At 41.5% G+C, this 20,490-nt stretch overlaps 1 long non-coding RNA gene across 1 annotated transcript; it reads left to right on the top strand.

Moving 5' to 3' along the window:
* The first annotated feature begins 122 nt into the window (after positions 1-122).
* LOC140187504 (uncharacterized) lies at positions 123-13,987 on the top strand. Its single transcript, XR_011883113.1, has 3 exons — positions 123-343; positions 6,269-6,412; positions 13,857-13,987. It is a non-coding gene; the product is annotated as an uncharacterized lncRNA (long non-coding RNA).
* The last annotated feature ends 6,503 nt before the right edge of the window (positions 13,988-20,490 follow it).

Raw genomic sequence — 20,490 nt, forward strand, 5'->3', positions numbered from 1 at the left:
AACATGTTTATTATCGTGTTCTTTTTACCATGCCAGTTACTCAGATGTTGCTCCATTTCTTTGAAGTTTAGCTGTCCTGTAACATCAAGAATATCCAGAGGATTCGATGCTCAAATTGTTGGCCCTTGCGAGTCGGTGCCTTGTCACCAGGAAGTAAGCTTAGGAAGTGGGTGATTTGCATCCTGGCTGGCTTTACTGCAAGACTTGACTCCCTGGAAACATTACAAATGGCCATTGCCTTCCAGTGCAGGAGGAGACCAGGCAGTTTTAAAATGCTTTCTGAGCACAAAGAAACTGAACAGGATCATGCTGACCCAAGATCTGGCAAGCACTACATGGGATTGTATGCTCTATTTCAAAATGTTATTTTGGTTGATTTATTAAGGGACTTCACTTGTTAAGAGAACTATAATTTCATTAATCCGAGATGAAATGAGGAGTTACAAATTTAAAAATAATATCGTGCCAAGCCCAATATTGAGTATAACCTTTTGGTAAAAACCAGCGTTTTCTAATTATTTATTTAGCAGGTTTTTTCTTGTTATTTGCAAATTGGGAAACTGAAGATTTTTTTAAATTGGTATGTAGTGCTTAGTAGCATTGTTAGTCTTAAACACGTGAGCTTTGTAGACATTGAGTTTGGAGTCTGGGATATTGGTAGCAAGTTTGAATTCAGCCCAGCAGTATCTTGAAGCAGAACAGATCCCAAACTTGATCTCTAAGGGCTCATGAAAAGAGAAATTTCAGAAGCAATAGGTCAGGTCTCACATTTGAAAAAATCTCAGTCATGTTTGCAAATCCCCCATTGAGGTTTTCCCTCATCTTCTAACCTTTAGGGCTGCAGTGCTCCAAGAAGTACCCACACTTTCCTGCCCATCTTGATCACGTATAATTTAATCACTGCTTTTAATGACCCTGCTTTCAGCTGTAAATCCCTAAATTCTAGAATTTCCTCCTTTAAAATCAGCTGCCGTTTTCCTACATTGAAATACTCCATATCCTACCTTTTTGGATAACCGTTTGGTTATTTTCCTCAGTATCTCTTTTAAAGACTTGATTTTGTTTCATGTTATTTTGAGGCCACTTCATTAGGTAGATAGTAAAATGGTCTCTGAGTGTATGTTCATGGTCTTTTGCTGCGACAGCCCATCCACTTAAAGGTTCAACATGTTGTGCATTCAAAGATGCTGTTCTGCACTCCATTGTTGTAATGCGTGGTTATTTGAGTTACCATTGCCGTTCTGTCAGTTTGAACCAGTCTGGCCATTCTCTGCTGACGTTTCTCATTAACAAGGCATTTTTGCCCATAAAACTGCTGCTCCCTGGATGCTTTTATTGCTTTTCACACATTCCTTGTAACTTGTGTGTGAAAATCCCAGGAGCTCAGCAGTTTCTGAGCTACTTAAACCACCCCATCTGGCACCAGCAATCATTCCACAGAGAGTCACTTAGATCACAATTCTTCCTCATTCTGATGTTTGCTCTGAACAGTAATTGAACCTCTTGACCATGTCTGCATGCTTTTGTGCATTGAGTTGCTGCACATGATTGCTTGATTAGATATTTGCCCTATTGAGCAGATGTACCTAATAAAGTCACAGTTAAGTGTATCTGGTGTCACAGGACATAAGAACATAAAGAAATAGGAGCAGGAGTAGGCCATCTGGCTCGTCGAACCTGCTTTGCCATTCAATAAGATCATGGCTGATCTGGGCATGGACTCATCTCCACCTACCTGCCTTTTCCCCATGACCTTTAATTCCCCTACTATGCAAAAATCTGTTCAACCCTGTCTTAAATATATTTACTGAGGTAGCATCCACTGCTTCATCGGGCAGAGAATTCCACAGATACACCACTCTCTGGGAAAAGCAGTTCCTCCTCATCTCCGTCCTAAATCTACTCCACCGAATCTTGAAGCTATGTCCGCTAGTTCTAGTCTCACCTACAGTGGAAACAACTTTTCTGCCTCTATCTTCTCTATCCCTTTCATATTTTTATATGTTTCTATAAGATCTCCTGTCATTCTTCTGAAATCCAGCGAGTACAGTCTCAGGTGACTCAATCTCCCTTCATGGCCTCTCATCTCTGGAATCAACCTCCTCTGCACCGTCTCCAAAACTAGTATATCCTTCCTCAAGTAAGGAGACCAGAACTGCAGGCAGTACTTCTGGTGTGGCCTCACCAGTAACCTGTATAGTTGCAGCTTAACCTCCCTGCTCTAAAATTTAATCCCTGTAGCACTGAAGGCCAGCATTCCATTTGCCTTCTTGATAGCCTGCTGCAACTGCAAACCAACTTTTTGTGATTCATGCTCAAGCACTACCAAGTTCATCTGCACATTATGCTGCATTTTTTTTTACCATTTAAATAATAATATGCTGTTTCATTTTTCCTTCCAAAGTGGATGTCTTCACATTTACCAACATTGTACTCCATCTGCCCTTGCCCACTCACTTAACTATATCTCTCTGCAGACTCTTCATATCTTCTTTACAATTTACTTTTCCACTCAGTTTGGTATCATCAGCAAACTTAGATACACTATACTCTATCCCCTCTTCCAGATCGTTAATGTATATCATGTACAGTTGTGGGCCCAGCACCAACCCCTGCGGCACAGCACTCACCACTGATTGCCAACCAGAGTAACACCTATGTATCCCAACTCTCTGCTTTATATTAGTTAACCAATCTTCTTTCCATGCTAATATATCACCCCAACTCTATGCATCATTATCTTATGGATAACTCTTTTATGCAGCACCTTATCGAACACTTTCTGGAAATCCAAGTAAATAACATCCATCTGTTCCCCTCTATCCACTGCGCTCATTATATCCTCAAAGAATTCCAGTAAGTTTGTCAAAGTTACTTTGCTGAATCCATGCTGTGTCTGCCTGATGGATCCATTTCTTTCCAGATGCCTCGCTATTCCTTCTTTAATGATAGCTTCAAGCATTTTCCCAACTACAGATGTTAAACTAACTGGCCTATAGTTACCTGCCTTTTGCTACATCCTTTTTTTGAACTGTGGCTTGAGATTTGCCGACTTCCCAATTCTGGGACCTGCCGAGAGTCCAGAGAATTTTGGTAAATCATCACCAAGGCCTCTACTATAACTTCTGCCAGTTCTTTCAGTACCCTGAGATGCATTCCATCAGAACCAAGGGACTTGTCTATCTTTAGGCCCACAAGTTTGCTCAGCACTACTTCTTTAGTGATAACTATTGTACTGAGGTGCTTACCTCCCATCGCATCCATAACATCTCTCTTTGGCATGTTAGACGTGTCCTCCACCAGGACCATTAAACAATATTAAATGCACTTGAATAGATAAAAGTTATTGTATATCTGCAATCGGTTTATTAGAAAATCAGCAATTTACCTGTGGTGAACTAAAACTTAAAGTGCTGTCTTTTGCAACTTGTAAATTCTTTTCACTGGCAAAGCTGCCATGAGGAGGTGGTATTAATGGCTTGCTGTGCCATTTCAAAGTTAAATTCCCAGTAGTCTGGGATTGAAGTAACCAACAAATTTCTTTCCTAAAACACATTGGCAGCAACCCAAACGATGCACTGAAGTGTTGCGATTTTTTTTGTTTTGAACTGGTATCAAGTTTTTATTTTCACCTTTCAAAATAAATGAAAGGCTTTGAACTGAGTTACTTCAAATAATAGTTCAGTTGCATACCATGTTACTATTCACCTGGAAAAACAAAGTTTGGTGCTAAAATAACAATCACTCTGTAATCTAGATACTAATTTGTTGCTCTTGCATCCACTTACGTTTCTTACAAGGGGCAAGAAGTTACGGCTTAATGTTCCTTAAAGACATGATCCTAACATTATATTAAACTTGTGACTTTAATGACTTGTTTTACATCTTGTCTAAAGTTTGGTCTTGAATCATTGACCATTTGCTTTGCAGGCAGTTCAAGTTCATTGTCATTCAACTTGCTTTCACCTTAAATGATAAACCAAGTGTGCCTTTGGTGAAACGTGTGATATTTAGTGAGGTTCTGGAATCCCACTACAGGGTGTGCTTTTTGTCCTTTGTGACATTGAGTGCAGGATTTGTGGTAGTTAAGGAATGCAAAGCATCTGGCAGGTTTGTGAGAAATACTGGCTAAATTTTGAAGAAAGCAATTGAAATACACTTGAAATTAGCTTGGCTCATTGGCAGAACATTTATAAAGTGCAGTAGAAAAAGTTTAATACAAGGAATGTTGGTGGATGCAAATCAATGTTAATTGGTCAGAGATTCCTTAGCAAATCTGAAAAAGAAGTAAGGGGAATAAAATTAATAGGCTGTGAGGCAACAGGATTATGTGAGTGCCAATAAACAAAGACTTTTTAAAACACAGAACTCTATATATAAAAGAACATGCATTTTGGCCCATTCTATTGTGCTGAACTAATTAAGTAAAAATAAAATACCTCCTAATCTGCCTGCACATGGTCCATATACTTCCATTCTCTGCATTTTCAGAATATCGAGAACAACTGATCAGCTGTCGGGGGCTCGCTCTCTTTCTCTCGGCGGAGAGTTTGTTGCCAATTCTTGGGCTGGAGATTTCAGAGGGTCTTTTACACCATAGTTCAATGAGTTGTTTTGTTTGTTTCCCTTCTTACTGAGTGACACCTCTCTGCCCCTTTATTAGGATGAGAGAAAGCCTGTGGTATGTCGAATTGTTAGGTGAATGATTAGTTTTTGTTGTACTGCAGACCATGCTCTTTCTTGGGGGCTTTGCTATTGTTTGCTCAGTGGGTGGAAGGTGCAGATGCTTTTTTGCTGAAATAAGTCGGGGGAGAGTTGTTGCTGTGCTGCTCGTGTGTGGGAGGAGTAGGGGGAAGTTTGGGGTTCTAACATTTTTACTGTCACTCATTCTTTGGGCACTTATGTTTTAGTGGATGTCTGCGAAGAACAAGAATTTCAGGTTGATATTGTATACATTCTCTGATATTAAATGGAACCACTGAGCTATATTCATGTGCCTTATCTAAGAGCCTCTTGAATGCCCCTATCATATTTACCTCTGCTACTATCTCTAGTAGCACTTTCCAGGTACCCAGCGCACTCTGTGTAAAAGTAAGCGTGCCCTGCAAATCTATTTTGAACTTTCTCCATTCACCATAAATATATGCCCTCTACTATTAGATATTTTGAACCTGGGGATAAAAAGATATCAGCTTTCTGTCTATGACTCTTATAATTTTATAAATCAAGATTCTTCTGTACATAATTTTTCTTAAGATCCTTCCATTAACTGTGTACTTTACGTTTGATCTCCCAAGTGCAACACCTCATATTTGCCTGGATTAAACTCTATCTGCCATTTCACTGCCCATATCTGCAACTAATTCTTGGACAACCTTCATCACTGACCATAACACCACCATTTTTTGTGTCATCTGAAATTCACTAACCAACCCATCCAAGTTTTCATCCAGATCATTTAGATATATATCATAAACAGCAGAGGTCCCAGTAGTAATCCCTGCAGAACACCAATAGTCATGGACCTTCAGGCAGAATAAAACCCATTGACCACTACTTGTATGGGTAAACCAATTCTGAATTTAAGCAGCCAAGTTACTGTGGATCCTATGTATCTTAATCTAATGGTGGAGCCTACCATGAGGGACCTTGTCAAATCCCTTACTTGATCGATTTAGACGACGACCGCTCAACCTTCATTAATCACCTTGGTCACCTCTTCAAAACGCAAGTCATTAAGACATTACCTGTATGACGCAAAGGTATGTTGGCTGTCCCTAATTAGGCCATGCTTTTACAAATGCTCATAAATGCGATCCCTAAGAATTCTCTCCAATAGCTTCCCAATTCTTAGATCAGTCAGAATATAATTTACAGGATTATACTTTTCTCCCTTCTCAAACAAAGGAACCATTAGCTACTTGCCCTTTCTCCAGTTCCTCTCCCATATCAATAATAGACAAATAATATGATAATAAATGAAGACACTATTTAAAGATACTTTCTAGTGGTTAGATACTTCTTGACAAAGATTTTTCCCATTTGAAACATGAAAAAGGTAATTAATTGATCACTTGAACTGTGAATTATTACTGAGGGATGTATTTGAGGAAAGCTTAAATAAAAAATATTGAAGCATTTAGGTTTGAGTGATGGTGGCATTTTGATGTGACTACTGAGAAAAGTGCTGATGTTATTCAACTTTGACTTGAAGCTGGCTACATGGGAAAGGAGATGATATGTGAACTCCCAACCAATTTTGTTTAAGGTCGCAAAGTCAAATGAAGAAGATCACAAAAAGTAAGAGGAGGATTTCAGAAGACCGACAGACTCTGGAAAGAAACAAATAATCATCTGGCATAATGCAAGAGAAGTGAGATTGCAAACACCTGTTAAGAACTTGAACTATAAGGTAACAAAGTTTATTCTTATCAAGTACTAGCCCCAGTTTATTTTTAATCATTAAAGAAATAGAAGAATACCAATGATGTGAGTTAGCTACATTTACCAAAACCTTGCACTCTCTTATTTATGGGGCCTCTTCTGGATCTAGTCTAACTCTAGATGTTATAATCACAAACAAGAGAAAATCTGCAGATCCTGGAAATCCAAAGCAAAGCACACACAATCCTGGAGGGACTCAGAGGCCAGGCAGCACCAATGGAAAAGAGTAAACAGTCAACATTTCGAGCTGAGACCTTTCAGCCAGGCTCATGTTATAGTTATTATAATCTAGCTAGATGTTATAATCTTGGTCCAGTGTCAAGTCACATTTGCAGCTCCAAGTAAAGCCTACTTTTCCATTGCATTCTATGCCAAAGTCATTGTTCAGTTTCCTCTACAGATGATTTCCATTGACGAGAATGCTACCTGCATTTGTTGCTGGAATGTTGTGCTGTGAGAATATTCACTTGTGAAAAACAGAGGGCAACAATAAAGCAAATTGATAGGAAATGATGCAACCTTTTAAATTCATTGCTCAAATATTAAATAACGACTGGATTTATGGGCTTTGACAGTGTAACTTTATTGTAATTTGTCAAATAAAACACATCTTTCTAGCACTACTAAGGCAGGAGTGTATCAAGTGAAATTCATATTTTTAAAAAAAATGGAACTTAGCAGAACTTGTGCTGCCAACAAGTTGTTTACATAGCAATCGCTTTGCTTAAAAACACACTCAATCAAGGATTATAACTATGACAATTCAGTACATTATTTCAACAAAAATGCATAGTATTACTACCAACACACACAAAATGCTGGTGGAATGCAGTAGGCCAGGCAGCATCTATAGGAAGAAGTACAGTCAATGTTTTGGGTCGAGACCCTTCATCAGGATTAATGGAAAAAAGAGATGGTAAGAGATTTGAAAGGGGGAAGGGGAAACCCGAAATGATAGGAGAAGACAGGAGGCAGAGAGATGAAGCTAAGAGCTGGGAAGTGGAGTGGCAAAATGGATACAAGGCTGGAGAAGGGGGCTATCAAAGGACAGAAGGCCTGTTGGTGTCGTGGTTTCTTGTTTCTCACAAATGACAAGGAGACGCAGAAAACTCGTCAAGACGTTTTAAACTTTAATTTGCAAATCAAAGCTGAGATAATCAGAAAGCTAGTAGCTGACTGCCCATCGAGGCTTGTATACAGCATTTTTTATAGCAATTTTCCTATCTTAGCTACATTATCATATCCAGTCGGTCTGTGATTACATATCATCAATATATCCACTCTCGACTTTCCACTATTGTTTTACTCCCCAACTTAATTATGTCCTAGTTTACATTTTAAACCATATGTCCCCCCATCCCTAACCACAGTTATTTCTTAATTAGTCTTGTGTTGACATACTGCCACATATTTCATCACCTTACCCACCACCGTTATCTTTCTACTTGGTTTCATTCTAGTTCTCTTCATGAATTAATAGTGATTAGGTCAAAAGTCATGGCTACATAGTGAATACCTTCTATTCAGCTAGCAGTGGTTACATAGTAAATATAGAAAATACAATGTGTGCATTTGAGTAAATACTGAAATACTGTTGAGTAAATACTGTAATACATAGAAAATACAATGTATGCATTTACATTTTCCAATATTGGAAGAAAGAAAAGGAGAGGGGAACCACCGGAGGAAGATGGAGAACAGGCAAAGAGTTATTGTGAGAGGGGAAAGAGAGGAAATACACACACACACACACACACACACACACACACACACACACACATATATATATATAAATTAAAAAAATTAGGGATGGGGTAAGAAGGGGAGGAGGGACATTAATGGAAGTTAGAGAAATCAGTGTTCATGCCATCAGGTTGGAGGCTACCCAGACGGAATATAAGGTGTTGTTCCTCCAACCTGAGTGTAGCTTCACCTCAACAGTAGAGGAGACCATGGATTGACATATCGGAATGGGAATGGGATGTGGAATTAAAATGTGTGGTTACTGGGAGATCCTGCTAGAGCGTAGGCCTTCTATATATTGGGGAGACCCGGGGGAGACCCGACGCAGATTGGAACACCTACGCTTTGTCCGCCAGAGGAAGCAGGATTTTCCAGTGACCACACATTTTAATTGCACATCCCATTCCCATTCCGATATGTCAATCCATGGCCTCCTCTACTGTCGAGATGAAGCCACACTCAGGTTGGAGGAACAACACCTTATATTCCGTCTGGGTAGCCTCTAACCTGATGGCATGAACATTGATTTCTCTAACTTCCGTTAATGTCCATCCTCCCCTTCTTACCCATCCCTAATTTTTATTTATATATATGTTTTTTCTCTCTTTCCCTCTCACAATAACTCTTTGCCTGTTCTCCATCTTCCTCTGGTCCTCCCCTCCCCTTTTCTTTCTTCCAAGGCCTTCCGTCCTATGATAGTCCCCCTTCTCCAGCCTTGTATCCCTTTTGACAATCAACTTCCCAGCTCTTAGCTTCATCCCTCCCCCTCCTGTCTTCTCCTATCATTTCAGTCCCCCCCCCAACTTTCAAATCTCTTACTATCTCTTTTTTCCGTTAGTCCTGATGAAGGGTCTTGACCCGAAACATAGACTGTCCTTCCTATAGATGCTGCCTGGCCTGCTGCGTTCCACCAGCATTTTGTGTGTGTTGCTTGAATTTCCAGCATCCGCAGATTTTCTCGTGTTTAGTATGAGAACATATGAGGAGTGTTTGTCGGCTCTTGGACTGTATTCATTAGAGTATAGAAGAATGAGGGGATCTCATAGAAACATTTTGAATGTTGAAAGGGTTGGACAGAGTAGATGTGGAAAGGCTGTTTCCCATGGTGGGTGAGTCCAGGACAAGAGGCCACAGTCTTAGAATTAGAGGGTACCCATTTAAAACAGAGATGGGGAGCAATTTTTTTAACCAGAGGGTCATGGATCTATGGAATTCGTTGCCACATACAGCTGTGGAAGCCCGATCATTGAGGGTGTTTGAGGAGGAGATTAATAGGTATCTAATTAGTCAGGGTATCAGGGATATGGGGAAAAAGCCGTAAACTGGAACTAGGTGGGAGATTAGGTTAGCTCATGGTGGCGTGGTGGAGAAGACTCGATGGGCTGAATGGCCTATTTCTGCTCCTTTGTCTTGTGATCTTGTGATCTAGTATTACTACCATTCAGAAATGTTAATGTTGGGTTGTTCTTCACCTGTCACAATGCATTGCTCAATAGAATTTTATCAAGATTCAAGATTGTTTATTGTCATACTTGAGTATGAAGGAAAACAAAATGATTGTTACTCTAGATAAGATGTAGCTTTAAAAATACATGAGCATAAAGGACTCAATAAGAAGCCAAAAAAACCACAATAAACAAATATAAAAGCAAACCTACAAAACGAATTGTACGAATAACTGTTATATACATAGACTGATTGTATGTAGTGGGGATTGGGTTAATGCATGAAGGTGTTGATTAGCTGACGGATTGGGGGAAATAACTAGTCTAGTCTAGTGGTGCTGCTGTGGATACCGGATAGCATTCCTTTCCTGATGGGAGTGGGACAAACAGTCCATAAGCAGGGTGGATGGGATCCTTTATGATATTACTGACCCTTTTCTGGCACCTTTCTGTATATATGTCCTTCATAACAGGTAGGCTAGTGCCAATGATGGGCAGTTTTAAGTACCCCTTGTCACCTAATTTAAAAAAAATCTTCCTTGCATATTCTTTTCATCTTCTGCATAATCTTTTTCAGAGCTTGCTGTACTGCTATCCTGTTGTTGGGTTTTTAACCCTGAGTTAATAAATGATCTGCTGGAAGAAATCAGTGGGTCAAGCAGCATAGGTTGGTGCCAGACAAGTGTGTTCAAGCATCTCAGAAATTGCTAATCTCCTCCGATTTTCACGTGCACCAGTCTCTAGAGTTTACAGAGAACGGGGCAATCAATCCTTCCCACACCCTCTGCGACTTAACACTAGCTTGCTTTCTCATTTTAAAAACAAGAGATTCTGCAGATGCTGGAAATCCAGAGCAACGCACAGCAAAAGCTTGAAACTGTTTATTCCTCTACATGGATGCTGCTTGATCTGCCAAGTTCCTCCAGCATTTGATATGTGTGTTGCTTTCTCATTTTTCCAGTTTTGTTGAAGAGTTACCTTTGTTTCTCTCTCCACCAATGCTGCCTGACCCAAGTGTTTCCTGCATTTTCTGGTTTTATTTTAGACTCACAGCATCTGCACTTTCTTTAGATTCTATTTACAGTTATCTCCATGATATATATTTTTGGATGAATTGTAGTACAGATTTTTCACACTTAAGCATGCTTCTACAACCCATCCTTCCTCTCGACCATGACTAAATAACTGCAAACTAACCAATCTTAAAAGTGGCATTAAATATGTGTGTATATTTAGCAGAGTCTTAACAAGTGTCACTTACCTTTCTATCTCTGTCCAGATGCCAAAGCAAGCCAATGGCTTGGTTTTTTTTTGAGTGTAAGTGCACCTACAGTGATGTTAGGGCGGGAATTCCATGATTTTGACCTAGTCACAATGAAGGAACTACGATGTTTCCAAGCCAGGTTGGTGACTGGGGGATTTCCAAGTAGTGGTGTTCCTAGGTTCTCGTTTTCCTAGATGGTAGTGGTCGTGGGTCTTCAATTTTTAATGGAAAAAAATCCCCTTCATACCTTTGGTTCCTAAGCTTGAAGCAGAGTTTAAAGATGTCCACTTTTAAAGATAATGTATTTGAAGATTGTGGTTTATTCAAACCTTGATCAGTATTGTCATATACAGGCTGCACCCTTATTACAGACAGTTGGGTTATGGAAATTGCCCCTTATGGAATTCATGAATCACTGAGATACAGAACAAAATACACTCCTATGTAATTTATATGGGGAAAAATAAACAAACACACTATGTGAGAGGAATGGCAAATTTGTCAATTTTTAATTTTAGTCATTCAGTACATTAAATTTGGAAATATGGTAGTCAGTGCATTGATTGTATTGCTAGTCACAGTCAAGTCTTTCCACTGCCACACCCTCTACAGATGTCTCAGGGTGCCGTGCTGCCAAGTGCTTCACCTGTGAAGTGTTTCCGAATCTTTACATTGTGGGTCCAGTTCCTCGGATTAACACTGCAAGCAAATCACTCCACTTGCACAAAGTCACTACGCTTTCAACTCCTTATCGCACTTCTTTCCAACTCCTCCTTCTTCCCATGATATCCAGTCCTCAATTCCCATCCCTCTCTGATATCCCCACATGCTAAATCCTTCCCTGATCCAAAAGCCTCATGGAGAACGTCTTGTAGATGAAGACTACAGCAGCACTGCACTGTAAGCTGTATGTCCACGTGTTCACAGACTAGAGAGGTGTGGCAAAGGAGGGACTCGGCTGTTAAGTAAAAGGTGGTGGGTCACTTTGTCACTGTTGATAAAATGGTTTAATATGAGAGAAAAATACGCCCAGTGTCCACTTTATTAGGTACAGCTGTACACCTCAATAATGCAAATACCCAATCAGCCAATCATGTGGCAACAGCTCAATGCATAAAGCATGCTGGCATGGTCAAGAGGTCCAGTTAATCAGACCAAACATCAGAATGGGAAAGAAATGTGATCCAAGTGACTTTGACCTTGGAAAGATTCCTAATGCTAGATAGGGTTTTTTTTTGAGTATTTCAGAAACTGCTGATCTCCTGGGATTTTACAGACTTAACAGTCTCTAGAGTTTACAAAGAATGGTGCGATACACAAAAAAAATCTAGTGAGCATCTGTTCTGTGGTCAGAGGAGAATGACCAGACTGGTTCAAGCTGACAGGAAGGTGACAGTAACCATGCCTTGCAACAGTGGTATGTAGAAGAGCATTTCTGAACACACAACATATTGAACCTTGAAATGGATGCTCTACAGCAGCAGAAGACCACAAGCATACACCCAGTGGCCACTTTATTAGAAGTAGGAGCATATCTCCACTTTTAAAATAGGTTTCAAGGGGGAAAGGGAATTCATGTTACAGAAAGATGCAATGCAAATAGCTTTCCAGAAATCCCTCTATAACACAAATGTTGTCTGTATATAATTGGAAGCCTGAAAGTTGTTGAACTACACCCTGAGCCAGGCAGTGTCTGAGGAGAGAGGAACATGATTAATATTTTGTATTTAAAAAAAAACTTCCATTAGAAAAGGAAAAATACTGGAGATATAGCAGTTTGAGAATGCAGTGAGTGAAGAGAGAAACAGAGTCAGAGATGAAGGCACACGACAAATGAGGGTGTAAAGATGGATTTTCCCCTTGGCTGTGAGATCAGCTCTTCAACACAGACATTTGGAAAGCCATGGCCTAATTAGGGAGAACAAGCATGGCTTTTTGCGGGACAAGTCATGCCTTGCTAACTTGATTGAGTTTTTTGATAAGGGTGATTGATGAAGGTAGATCAGTGGATGTAAGGTGCTTCACAAGGTTCCTCGTAGGAGGCTTATCTAGTTGCATGGGATCAATGGTGAATTAGCTGTTTGGTTTCAGAACTGGCTTGTCCATAAAAGACAGATGGTGGTGGTCTGTGATTACCAGTGGGGGGAGGTGTTGATCAGCCTTACTGCTTGGGGAAAGTAACTGGTTTTGAGTCTGGTGTCCTGGCAAGATTGTTACGTAGCCTCCTCCCTGATGGGAGAGGGCAAACAGTTCATCAGCAGGGTGAGTGGGATCCTTCATGATGTTATCGGCACCTTTCTGTTGTACATCCTTGATGGCAGATATATTGGTGTCAGTGGTATGTTGGTCAGTTTTGACTAGTTAGGCCACATCTAGAGGATTGCGTACGTTTCCGGTCACCCCATTATAGGAAAGATGTTGAGGCTTTGGAGACGATGCAGGAGAGGTTTACCAGGATGCTGCCTGGATTGGAGGGCATGTGATATTACGAGAGGTTGGACAAACTTGGAGTGTTTTCTCTTGAGCGGCAGAGGCTGAGAGGAGATCTGAAAAAGTGTGTAAGATTGAGAGGCATAGACAGAGTAGACAGACAGTATCCTTTTCCCAGGGTTGAAATGTGTAATACCAGAGTGCGTGCTAAGAGGGGGTAATTTCAAAAGGGATGTGAGGGGCAAGATTTTTACACAGTGGTGGGTGCCAGAATGCATTGCCTGGGGTGGTGATAGAGGCAGAAAGATTAAAGACTTTTAAGAGATGTTTATATATGCTCATGAACGTGAGGAAAATTGGAGCAGGTGGGGCATTGAGGAGGCAGAGGATTAGTTGGCAATTTGGCAATTGTTCAGCACAACATTGTGGGCTGGACTGAACCAATTAAATTAGCAGTCAAACGGCCTGTGCTGCGCAATGAGCTGTGTACTAATTCACTTACTAATCTGTACATCTTTGGAATTTGGCAGGAACCGGGAGCATCTGGAAGAAATCCATGTGTCCACAATGGGAACATGCAAACTCATTACAGACAGTAGCAGAAATGAACCTGGTTTGCTGGCAGTATTATAGCAGTACACTAACCACTGTGCCATCTAAATAGTACCTGTTGTTGTTTCATAAACTCAAGAGATTCTGCAGATGCTGGAAATCCAGAGTAACACACACAAAATACTGGAGAAACTCTGTGGGTCAGGCAGCATCTATATAGTCCATGCAGTCTTTTTCTTCTCAGGTTTAATGAGACTAGAACTAAAGGTCATAGGTTTAGATTGAAAGGTTAAACAATGAAGGGGAAACCTCTTCATTCAGAGGGTGGAGTGAGTGTGGAATGAGTTGCCAGTGCAAGTGGTACATGTGAGCTCAATTGTGAAATTTGGATAGGTACCTGGATGAGAGGGGTTTGCAAGGCTGTGGCCCAGGGGCAGGTAGATAGAAATAGGCATAAGACCGGGTCTGCATGGGCGAGGTGGATCAAAGGGCCTGTTTCTATCTGTAATACTCTATGACTCTATCTTGATGTACATCTTGAAGTTTCAATAGATCCAACAATGGAGTATCAATTTTGAATTTCTAGGGCCTTTGGTCTGAAAAAACCTTTTTAAAATTTTATTCTTGAAGGTCTATGATGTGAGTTCTTCCCATTTTCGTAAAAAACTGCAGCATCAGGAAACTTGCTGTTATGGGATTCTCAGCAGCTCTCCCACCATTTTAATAAAGGCCAAGATAGTTAACATGATCAGAGGCCTGAAGCTGCAGTAACCTCTGATCAATTTGATGAGATATGATTATCGAGGTTTGTTTGAGTAGACCTCTTGCCCAGAATTTCACAGGACTACAGTATAAGGCAGTGTGATCACTCAAATCGAGTATGATGTTCTCCAGTGAGATTATTCCCTTAACAGAGAACGTCTATATGTGACCTTCTTTAATGTGAGGAGGCTGATCCATGGACAGCTACCACATGGTCCTTGAAAGATCAGGGTCAGGATCCAATGGCATGGCATCCAAGAAGACTGGAGACCCTTCACTGCAGCAACAATCCTCTGCCTTTGCTGCCATTATGAAGCATCATCATCATCTCCCAGCTTCACCAATGACGTATTAGTTGAACCTCTTTCTTGAACTTACTGCAATGGGTGGCCCTACCAGGAACTAAGCTCCAGATGGTATCACCCTTGGGATCTCAAACCACTCCACCACAATGAGGTGGTGATCCTTGGAGAAGCTTAAGGAAGTAAGGAGAATCAGAAAGCATTCATTGAAATTGTACGTTGCAACCCAAATGAGCAATGTCTCAGGTGTAGGGTATTTTAAACATTTTTGAATGGTGTGCAGTCAGATGTATGTGCAGATATTTAACATATGCTGAATTTGGAAGATTGTATATGCATTTATTCATAATGGAGTGATCTTCTGCAAGTGTGCAAAGACTTGTATTTCTGTGATGAACATTGGGAAGCTCATGCTTGAGCTTGTCCCACCTTGGATGGGGCTCTATTTGTGACCATTATTTGTGGAGTTCAGTAGAATCAGAATCTAAACAAAATGATATCGAACAATATCGACTCTCCTCTTTTCCTTTGTTCTATCAGTCCATCATTACCACCAGCTGGCAAAGAGTCTTCTAGTTAAATGACTAGAAAAATGCTAACAGGATGAGGAACACACATGAAAGTTGCTGGTGAACGCAGCAGGCCAGGCAGCATCTATAGGAAGAGGTACAGTCTGTACCTCTTCCTATAGATGCTGCCTGGCGTGCTGCGTTCACCAGCAAGTTTTATGTGTGTTGCTTGAAATTCCAGCATCTGCAGATTTCCTTGTGTTAACGGAATGAGGAGAATGTTTTGGGGAATATCGCCAGCTTCAATCTTTGACAAAGTTACATTTCATGCCGCTACCGTATACATACCTTCTATTAATGACTAAATTACCCATTTTTTTGTTCTGATATGATTAAATGAGGAAATCTCTGTTTCCCTGTCTCATTGTGGGCATGACTCTCCCCACCATCAAGGACATCTTCAAAAGGAAGTACCTCAAGAAGGCAGCGTCCATCATTAAGGATCCTCACCATCTGGAACATGCTCTCTTCTCATTGTTACAATCAGGGGGGAGGTATAAGACCAATACCAAACCTTTTAAAAACAGCTTCTTCCCCTCTGCCATCATATTACAGAATAGCCCATGAATACTATCTTGCCATTTCCCTTTTGCACTACCTATCTATCATCATAATTTCTATATCTTGAACTATTCTGCTGCCATAAAATACAAACTTCATTACATACAATCGAGATACACGTCAATGATACCAAATCTGATTCTGATTTTGATTCTGATATTCGGCAGAATTCATCTGTAACACTGGAGGGCGCTGTTGCCTCAGAAATCTGAAACAACATAATTCGGTGACTTGTAAAAGCAAACAAATTAGAAGCGCTGGCAGTACGCAATAGTTATTCCAGTCTGCCCCAGATTCTCATCTCCTTCGCCTCTTCAACACTTTCTGTGCTGATTTACAAATGCTCAGTTTCACTGTCAAATCTCTCCATTGTCTCCAGGTTTTATCTCCTTCCTTAAAGAAAGACTTGCATTTTGAAGGTGCAATGTTAGGAAATTCTGTGGTGGTTTACTGGCAGTGAGATATTTTTAAAATGTTGGAAACACGGCAGCCATTGTGCCTAGATCAAGTTCCCACAAAGAAGAATGCGACAAATACCAGATCATCTTTCTGGTATTAATCAGTTTTTCTGCTTTTCAGAATCGTCTTGTGTAACATTTTAACCTAGAAGGTGGAAGGGGCTCATCAGCAGGCAGCATCTCCAACAAGAGAGTTTTCCTCTGTGCTCTAGTGGGTTGCTAACATTTTTGTACTTGGAGCTTTGGAATGCGATTTTGATCTTTCAGATTCAAAGGATTTGTCTGACAATTAACATACTCCTTGTGCTCTCTGGCCCTTCATCTCCTCTTTGTGCTTTGCTCTTTACACTGAGACCAGTCATCTCCCCAGGCTGCTCCATCACTACCAGGTCAGGTCATCAATTTCCTTCTCTGTGACACCCTTCCTCTCTCCGCACCTTTCCTCTCATAGAATCATAGAAAACTACAGGACAAAAACAGCCCTTCTCACCCATCCCTTCCATGCCAATCAATGCTAATCCCATATCCATCTGCTTCTTTCCCGTCCAATGCCTGTCCAAATCAACATTGTAATATTTACCGGTTCACAGGGGTTAAAGTTCTGTGTGAGCATGGAAGCCGAGGCCCAAAAATCAGTGCTGTGTTTGGCGAGCCTGGAGCTGGATACCCAGTGGCTAGTGATGTCTGTGAGTCAATGTGTCCAGGACCGAAGGCTGGAGGTCCGGAGATGGCCTATCCAGGGGTCCTGGGGTTGGAGGCTGGTATGTTTGTGTGTGAGTGGGTGGGCAGGAGGCTGGTAAAGGGGCTTGTTTTGCTGTTGTTGCCTTGTGCTGATTTTTTTTGTCTGGGCCCGGGTCTGAGAGTGAGCAACAACCCGCTGTTTGGCTGATTTAAGCACCGGGCTAGATTGAAAAGGTCAGGGCGGCTGGGCTGGAGGTGAGGGACTGGTTAGCGTTCAGCTCACTACTCCTGAGGTTTACCCATCTCTGTTCTGAACTGAGGCTGTGGCCTGCAACTAACGGGCTCCTGGATCGGCAGTGACAGGCTTTGCGGCTGTGGACTCACTTTTGTGATCTTCAGTTCTGAATGTTATTCACTTACTTTCATTGTTTGGACGAGTTGTTTTTTTCTGTACACTATTTTGGGTATTTGACCGTCTACTTTTTTAATGGGTTCTTTGTTTCGTGTCTGCCTGTAAGAAGACAAATCTCAAGGTTGTACATAGTATACGCTGATAACAAACATACGGTACTTTGAACGTTGAAATGTTGTTCTTGTTATTGTTGCTCGTGTTGTTCTGCTGAACACTCTGGGCATGCTGTGTGGGCACCAAAATGCAGGCTGCCCCAGCCCATTCTCGGGTGTGTTGGTTGTTAACACAAACAACACACATTTCACTATATGTTTCGATGTACATGTGATAATCTGAATCTGGATGGTATCTGCCATTACTTGTCTCCTCTGGCAGCTGCTTCCAAATATTCTCCACACTCTGTGTGAAAAACTTACCCTTCATATCTCCTTCAATTTTTTCCTATCTTAAACCCGTGCCGTTGAATTCGAGACTTCCCTTCCCTGGGGAAATGACTTGAGTGGAGTTTATTGCCACTTACATAAGTCCATGTATGCACGGGAGCAACAAAAAGCTTACTTGCAGCAGCATCTCAGGCATGCAGCATCAGAGAGACATCACTGAAAAGAAAAACATAAATTAAACCTAAATTATGGATGCATTATGCAAAAGTTATACACGGAAGACCAGAATTGGCAAAACAAAAGTTAATTGGAGTAGACCCTTCGTCTAGTCCTGACGAAGGGTCTTGGCCTGAAACGTCGACTGCACCTCTTCCTAGAGATGCTGCCTGGCCTACTGCATTCACCAGCAACTTTGATGTGTGTTGCTTGAATTTCCAGCATCTGCAGAATTCCTGTTAATTGGAGTAGAAACTGGTCAAAGTGGTTGCAGTGTTGTTATTCTGGGGTCGTGATTGTGGTTATGCAGGCTGGTTCAAGAACTGAATGGCTGAAGGGAAGTAGCTGTTCTTGAACTAGCTTCTGTGCCTCCTGCCTGATGGTTGCTGCATAATGCGGCATGGCCCGGATGGGGGGGGCGGGGGGGGTTCTTTGATGATGGATGCTGCTCTTCTCAGCCCGCGCCTCCTGTAGATACCACAGATGGCTGGGAGAGATGTGCCTGTGATATATTGGACTGAGCCCACTGCTCTCTAAAGTCTGATTTATTCTTCTGTGTCAAATCGACGCCGTAGGTACGGCATAGCCACGAACCCTACGCAGTGCCTACGCGGATCCCTAAGCCATAGCCTGATGCACACCTCTCCCAAAATGTAACTACACGTTGCGGCAAGGCAGTCCACAACAACTGTGATTGGTCCGCTTGGTAGCATCGCATTTCCTCCTACACTGCAATAGCTTTCCATTGGGTGACTGAAGGGCAGGGAAGGAACTCTGGCTGCAATGTTTTCCATAAAGCTTTACAGACCTCCGAAATTATGGAGGACATATTTCGCTTTTACGAAAAAAGACGCTCGCTTTAAACTTGTTTACCCCGAGAAAGACTACCATGACCATGAAGCCTTGCACGGGCAGGTGTGTGCGCATGCGTGATGTGCGCAAATTGCAGAGCGACTCAGACACACCAACACACAAGTATAAGTGCTCACGACAGCATTGCCCACTTGCGTAGGCTACGGCGTAAGCTTGACACACAAGTATAAATCAGCCTTAATGCTTATTTTGTTCCTGCTCATTTGAAATTGCTTTACCAGGCTGTGATGCAACCAGTCAGGATGCTTTCAACTGTACACCTTTAGAATTTTGTACGCTGTTTGGTGACCTGCTAAACCCCCTTAACCAGCTAATAAAATAAAGATGCTGGCGGGGAATCCATGAACTGGGCCAGGACTGGTCATCCAATATGTTAATACCCAGGAATGTAAGCTGCTGACCCTCTCCACTACCGATCTATCAAACTGTTTGCCCCTTCTTCCACTTTCTGAAGTCAATGATCAGTCCTTCAGTTCTATCTTTCCTGTCTATCTCCCTCATAATTTTGTAAGCTTCTACAAGGTCTGGGTGGCATGGTGGAGCTATGTCACTACCAAAGGAGGTGTAAGGCACTCCTTCCCTCCATTAGCCTGCAGATACCCTTGGGCAAGGTGTAGCACTTGATTAGCTCCTGAATCAGGGTCATTTGAAGCCATGGGAGCAGGCGGTGGATGGTCGTATGAGCAGCTGGTGCACATCACAAGTCCTGATTATGCAACCACTGACACCAGGCAGACAATCTCTGAAGAGTATTGATAATGCTGGGTCCCTGAATTGTAAAGACGCTGCCCTGAAGGAGGCAATCGCAAACCACTTCTGTAGAAAAATTTGCCATTTACTATTTTTAATTTAACTATTTGATATGCATATATTTAGTTACTATAATTCAGTTTTTTTTCTATATTTACGAGGGGTGATTGATAATTTCGTGGCCTAAGGTACAAGGAGATGAGTTATACAGCTCTCGTCACATGCACGTGCAGTTCAACTCTTTGAGTGAAAATGCAAAAAGTCTGAAGTTTCTTCTCATCTCCTTCTACTTTAGGCCACAAACTTATCAATCACCCCTGCTGTGGACCACTTTCTGGAGGTCCAAGACGCCGATCTCTACAAAAGAGGGATCCGTATGCTCCACGACCGCTGGACTAAGTGTGTAAATATAGGAAAAATAAATGTGCTAGGTTTTCTAAAATTGACTCCTTCTACCTTAGGCCACGAGCTTATCAATCACGCCTCGTATAATGTAATGCATTATACTGCTGCTGCTAAGTTAACAAATTTCACGACATATGGTAGTGATAATAAATCTGACTCTGATGCTGTTTCTAATCTAATACATCTGATCTAATCAATTCCTGCTGAGGTCACTGGACAAATTACTGTGCCCAGTGAGGA

Source organism: Mobula birostris, chromosome 2, assembly GCF_030028105.1.
Source record: "Mobula birostris isolate sMobBir1 chromosome 2, sMobBir1.hap1, whole genome shotgun sequence".
Classification (NCBI taxonomy): domain Eukaryota; kingdom Metazoa; phylum Chordata; class Chondrichthyes; order Myliobatiformes; family Myliobatidae; genus Mobula; species Mobula birostris.